The sequence below is a fragment of the Somniosus microcephalus genome, unplaced genomic scaffold (assembly GCF_052327205.1).
Source record: "Somniosus microcephalus isolate GS21.2 unplaced genomic scaffold, FLI_Smic_1.0 unresolved_chr8, whole genome shotgun sequence".
NCBI classification, from domain to species: Eukaryota; Metazoa; Chordata; class Chondrichthyes; order Squaliformes; family Somniosidae; genus Somniosus; species Somniosus microcephalus.
In genome coordinates this window covers 45,737,305-45,744,048 of record NW_028225186.1, presented here as the reverse complement: position 1 = coordinate 45,744,048, position 6,744 = coordinate 45,737,305, and positions in this window count along the sequence as shown.

The window sequence follows — 6,744 nt, the reverse complement described above, 5'->3', positions numbered from 1 at the left end:
AGGGCAGCCCCTTATTCTAAGATTATGACCCCTAGTTCTAGTCTCACCCATCAGTGGAAACAGCCTCACTGCATCCACCCGATCAAGGCCCCTCTTATATGTTTCGATAAGATCGCCTCTCATTCTTCTGAATTCCAATGAGTAGAGGCCCAACCTACTCAACCTTTCCTCATACGTCAATCCCCTCATCTCCGGAATCAACCGAGTGAACCTTCTCTGAACTGCCTCGAGAGCAAATATATATTTTCTTAAATATGGAAACCAAAACTGTACGCAGTATTCCAGGTGTGGCCTCACAGCAGTAAGACTTTCCTGCTTTTATACTCCATCTCCCTTGCAATAAAAGCCAAGATTCCATTGGCCTTCTTGATCACCTGCTGCACCTGCATACTAACCTTCTGTGATTCATGCACCAGGACCACCAGATCCCTTTTTACTTTAACACTTTGCAGTTTCTCTCCATTTAGATAATAACTTGCTCTTTGGTTTTTCCTGCCAAAGTGCATAACCTCACATTTTCCAACATTATATTACATCTGCCAAATTTTTGCCCACTCACCCAGCCTGTCTATGTCCTTTTGCAGGTTTTTTATGGCATCCTCACTCACTGCTTTCCCTCCTATCTTTGTATCGTCAGCAAACTTGGATACGTTGCACTTCGTCCCTTCCTCCAAATTGTTAATATAGATCGTAAAGAGTTGGGGTCCCAGCACTGACCCCTGCGGAACACCACTAATTACTGATTGCAAACCCGAGAATGAACCATTTATCCCAACTCTCTGTTTTCTGTTTGATAGCAAATCTTCCACCCATACCAATATATTGCCCCCAATCCCGTGATTTTTTATCTTGTGCAGTAATCTTGTCTCTCTTCTTCTTAGGCAGTCCCTAGGAACCGAGGATGACTTGCTTCCAAATTAAAAATGAGCAATAATAATTAATAAATGCAGCCATCTCAAATTTTGTGAGGTTTTGAATTTTATCAGAAAATCTGAAGATTCATTGCGGAGGAAACACTTTTCTTGTCACTTTGTCCTACAGCTTTTCGATAAAATGGGTGAAGTTATTAATTATGTCAACTAACAGGAGCACTGTCCCTCTTCAGCCTCTCTTTGTGTCTTTCGGTGTCTAATTATGCATCTATCATACAAAGCACCTCCCACTTTCGCTCAATATCCTCATCATTTCCCCACACCCATCAAAAATCCTCAGCTCCTCCCCATACCACAAAACTTCGTCAGCACCACCACAACAGCACATAATATCCCACCCAACATTGTCATCCTCAGCTCCTCCCAAACCCTCCTAATATCCTCAGCTCCTCCCGATCCCACCTAATAACCTGAGCTGCTGCCCACCCCATCAAATAACCTCAGCTCCTCCCGACCCCAACTAATATCCTCAGCTCCTCCCCACCGCACCTGATATCCTCAGCTCCTCCCCACCGCACCTGATATCTTCAGCACCTCCCGAACCCACCTAATATCATCAGCTGCTCCCCACCCCAACAAATATCCTCAGCTCCTCCCGAACCCACCTAATATCCTCAGCTCCCCCCTACCCTACCAAATATTCTCAGCTCCTCCCGACCCCACCTAATATCCTGTGCTCCTCCCTCCCACCAAATATCCTCTGGCCCACCCCACTCCACCCCACCTAATGTCATCAGCTCCTCCCGACCTCACCTAATATTCTCAGCTCATCTCACCCCACCCAATATCCTCTGCTCCTCCGCACCCCAACTAATATATTCAGCACCTGCCTACCCCACGAAATATGTTAAGCTCCTCCCCACCACAGCAAATATCCTCAGCTCCTCCCCACCCCACCTAATATCCTCAGCTCCTCCCCACCCCACCAATATCCTCTGCTCCACCACAACCCGCCATATATCCTCAGCTCCTCCCCACCCCACCTAATATTCTCAGCTCCTCCCCACTCCCACTTTACATGCTCAGATACTCCACACCCACCAAGTATCCACAGCTCCTCCTCACCCCATTTAAAATCCTCAGCTCCACCCACCCCATCTAACAGAGACAACAACGCCCCATGACCACCGAATATCCTCAGCTACTCCTAACCCATATCAAATATCCTCGATCCACTATATTCCAAATAATTTCCTTAGCTCCTACCTACCCCGACTAACATCAACTCCTATCTTCAGTATCTTCCAACCCTACCTAATATCCTCAGCTCCACCTCACCCACTTTTAACATCCTCAGCTCCTCCCCACAGCACCTAATATTCTCAGCTCCTGCACAGCCCAACAAATATCCACAGATCCTCCCCATGCCATTTAATTTCCTCAGCTCCTCCCCAACCCAACTTATGTCATCAGGTTCTCTACAACTCGATATAACATCCTTAGCACCTCCCTCCGCACTTAATATCCTGTGCTCCTTACAACCCACAACTCATATATGCTCAGCTCCACCCCACCCCACCTACTTTCGTCAGCTCCTCCCCATTGCACCTAAAACCCTCAGCTCCAGCTCACCCCACCTAATATATTCAGCACTCCCCACCTAATACTCCAACTCCTCCCCACCCCACCTAATACCGTCTGCTCCACCCCACTTCACCTAATATCCTCTGCTCCACCCCACCCCACCTAATATTCTCAGCTCCTCCCAGCCCACCTAAGATCCTCAGCTCTGCCCCCAAACTAATGTCCCCAGCTCCTCCCACCCCACCTAAAGTTACCAGCTCCTCCCCCCATTAATATCCTCAGCCGCTCCCACCCAAACTAATGTTCCCAGCTCCTCCCCACGCCCACTTCATATCCTCAGCTCGACCCCACTCCCACCTTTTATCATCAGCTCCTCCCCACCTCACCTAATATCATCAGCTCTTCCCTCCCCACCTAATTTCCTGAGGTCCTCCCCACCCACAACGAATATCTTGAGCTCCTCCCCACCCCAACTAATATCCCCAGCTCCTCCCATCCCAACTAATGTCCACAGCTCCTCACTCCCCACCTAATTTCCTGAGCTCCTCCCCACCCACAACGAATATCTTCTGCTCCCCCCAACCCAGCTAATATCTTCAGCTCCTCCCCACCCCACCTAATATCCTCAGCTACTCCCTACCCCTGTTTAGGTTCACAGGTCACACACAGATTATCTAAAGAGTCTTAGGAGTTGCAAGGCTTTATATTAAAGAGCTACAGTTTTAAAGCATAATCAGATATTACATATGGTTTAAGCTAAGTATAATAGACATACAACCCGTGACAGTAGAGAGCGGTCTACAACTCCCGAATTGGAATGCCCGACCGGATGGAAGGTTGGATAGATGCCCAATGAGACAGCGTGAAGGTCTCGGGTCAGCGGGTCTCCGCAGCCTGTAACAGCAGTCCCTTCTGCTAATGCGTCCCTCGAGCTGTTGGAGGTGTTAGGCATAGGCCAGCAATGATCCACCTCAGAGGCTAAAATTAGTCAAGGTGTTAGGCCGGAGCCAACATTGATTTCCACCTCGAAGAAGCCTTGGCCCCTCGCTGTCTTATACGTGCTCTCAGCCCTCTATCTTTATAGATAGTTTGGAGGGCTTTGATCTATCTAGTGTCAATCATCTATAGTCAAAGTGTGTTGTGGTAATACATTTCTCACTGTCCCTTTCTGCATGGCTGACGAGACCTTTCTCTTATCTTCCTGAGGAATGTTTTGTGATGTGTCTGTAATGTCATTTCATGACTTCGTGGCTCCTTATTGTCTAGCTACGCCTTTATTATACTGTGTTTCCTTGCATTTAACGATTCTCTTAACATTTCCATTTGTATTTTGGTGTTTTTTAATTCATCTTGCTGACAATTCAACCATCTGCTCCTTAATGCATTTTAATTTCTGTTCTAAGAGTCAAACTTCATCTATGAATCTAATAGTTATTTCTTACACCACCTAATATATTCTGTTCCTCTCCATGCAACAAAATTACACCAGCTTCTCCAAACCCCACCTAAGATCCTCATCTCCTCCCCACCCCATCTAATATCATCTGCTTCTCTCCATACCAAATAATGACATCAGCTTCTCCAAACTCCTCCTAATATCCTCATCTCCTCCCCACCCCATCTAATATCCACTGCTCCTCTCCATTCCAAATAATGACATCAGCTTCTCCAAACCACACCTAATACCATTAGCTCCTCCAGTGAATATGCTAAGCCCGTCCACCACCTACTATTTTCAACTCACCCCCACGTCCATCTAATTTCCACGGCTCCTAACACCTTCTATCTGCAGCTCCACCCAACCCCCACCAAATATCATCAGCTCCTCCCAACCCCAGCAGCTTATTCCTCTGCTCCACAACCCCACTTGCAATCATAGTCTCATAGAAGTTTATGGCACAGAAGGAGGACATTCGACACATCGGCCTAGAAATTCAGTTGCATTTGCGCCCACTCAGGGACGAAAGAGTGGGTTGCGCCGGAAGTTTTTTAGTGCCCGAAATTAAGTTGGCCCCTAACATCGGCGTTAGCCGGTAGCGCTGCGCCGGCACCGATGACGTCATTGGTGTGCGCAGCGCCCCGGTTACAACACGATTCCGCTCCGAGGGCAACTTCAGTTGCGGCCGCCTCGCCCGCAGCGGCCGCAAACAACGTTTTGAAAACGGTGCCTTGCAGCTCCGAAAGGACGGTGCATAAAGGTGGAGGGGCGGCCGGCCGCTTTCCTGGCGGCCGCATGGCCGCACCTCCCTCCCCGGACTCCTGCACCACCCCCCCACTGCATTGCTGTCTGACTCCCGCGAGCCCGGCACTTCTCCGTGGTGCCGGGCTCATTTGCCGGGAGAATCCAACGGCGATCTCACGGCTGCAGGCAGCTCCTCCTTAAGAGAAGGAGGAGGCCTGCAGTACTCCAGCCTGCTGCACCGCATCGGGTGGCGCAGCGGCAGCTGGACGGCTGAAATAGACGTTCATCGCCCCAATCGAGGTGGCCAAACCCTGCAGTAGCGCCCGCCTCCGTCTTCGCCCGTGGCGACCGAATTTCAGGCTGGCGCTGCGGGAATCCGGGCGAGTGCTAAATTTCGGGCGCTGAAGACCTGGCGGGGCCTTACTGAATTTATAGGCCATCATGTCTGTGCCGGCCGAAAAACAGCCATCAAGCTCGTCCCACTTTCAAGCTCTTGGTCCATAGCCTTGTAGGATGTAGCACTTTAAGTGCATATCCAAGTACTTCTTAAATGCACTGAAGGTTTCTGCCTCGACCGCACTTCCAGGCAGTGAGTTTCAGACCCCAACAACTAACTGGGTGAACCCATTTCTACTGAACTCCCCTCAAATCCCTCTACCAATTAATTTAATCTATGTCACCTGATTATAGACCGCACTGCTAAGGGAAATAGGTCTTTGCTATCCACTCTATCACATATTTTTATAGATTTGTTGTTCTAGTTTATGGGATAGTTCTGCCTTTGAACACCTTAGGATTTCCCGAAAGTGCTTTGCAGCCTCGGGTCAGGTGTCACAGGCGGCACAATCTGGGCATGGAGCTGGAGCCCGGATCCATGTTCAGAAACCACGAGTCACGGTCGCTGTGCCTTGGGATGTATTGTGGTTTCACCCGCAGCAGGGAAAAGGGCAACCGTGGGTAGCCATTTAATGGTGACGTACTGTTGGTCATCAGCGTCTCATGGATACACAGTTTTGAGCTGCTAGATCAGTCCAGAATCTATCCCAATTAGCACGGTGGTAGTGCCCCACAACACGATGGAGGGGGTTCTCAGTTTTAAAGCGAACTTCCTCTCCACAAGATCCGTGCGGTAGTCACTGCTACCAATTCATTAATGGACAGCTGCGTCTGCGACAGGTGGATTGGGGAGGATGATCTCAAGTAAGATATTTCCCTCTTGTTGGTTCTTTCACTACCTGCCGCAGTCCTAATCTAGCACTTTTGTCCATCAGGACTCGGGCAGCTCGGTCAGTAGTGTTGCTACCGAGTGACTCTTGCTGATGGACTTTGAAGTCCCCACCCATTGTGCCACTATCTCTGGTTTTTCTGCCCTGACGCTGGGACTGTACATACCCACGCATGGAGGACTCTGGGACATTGGCTGAAAGATATGAAGCTGTGAGTGTAACTATGTCAGGCTGTTGCTTGACTAGTCTGTTTGACAGATCTCCCAATTAATTCGTAAGGCCCCACATGTTAGTGAGGAAGTCTTTGCATTGTCGACTGGGCTGGGTGTACCATTTTTGTGTCCGTAGCCGGTGTTGAGGTCGATGCCAGGTGTTCCATCAGATGTTAATCTTATTGTGATTAGTCATAGCGGTTGTGTGCAACTGAATGGCTTGCTAGACCATTTCAGAGGGCAGTTAAGAGTCAACCACATGCTGGGAGTCTGGAGTCACATGAAGTCCAGACCAGGTAAGTATGGCAGATTATTTTACAAAATTCTGATTGTTTCATGATTACCATTAATGATACAAGATTTTTATTTCAGATTTATTTAATTAACATTTATCCAGGCCTCTGGAATATTATTCCACTAGCATAACCACTGTGGGGCACGGAATAAAAACAATTGTTTGTGTAGCAGCTCAGGAGCTGGAGCGTCAATGCCATTTCTTGTACAAAAAGTGGTAGAGACACAGACCTATACTGCAAAATCCAAATTTGCTACCACATGGAATACACCATCAGCAATGACCATAACAATTTGATAATCCCCGAGATAACAAGAAGTAAAATGATGGGTTTCCTCCGACTCTCCATCTCTGGGTCTCTGGGACTCTCCCC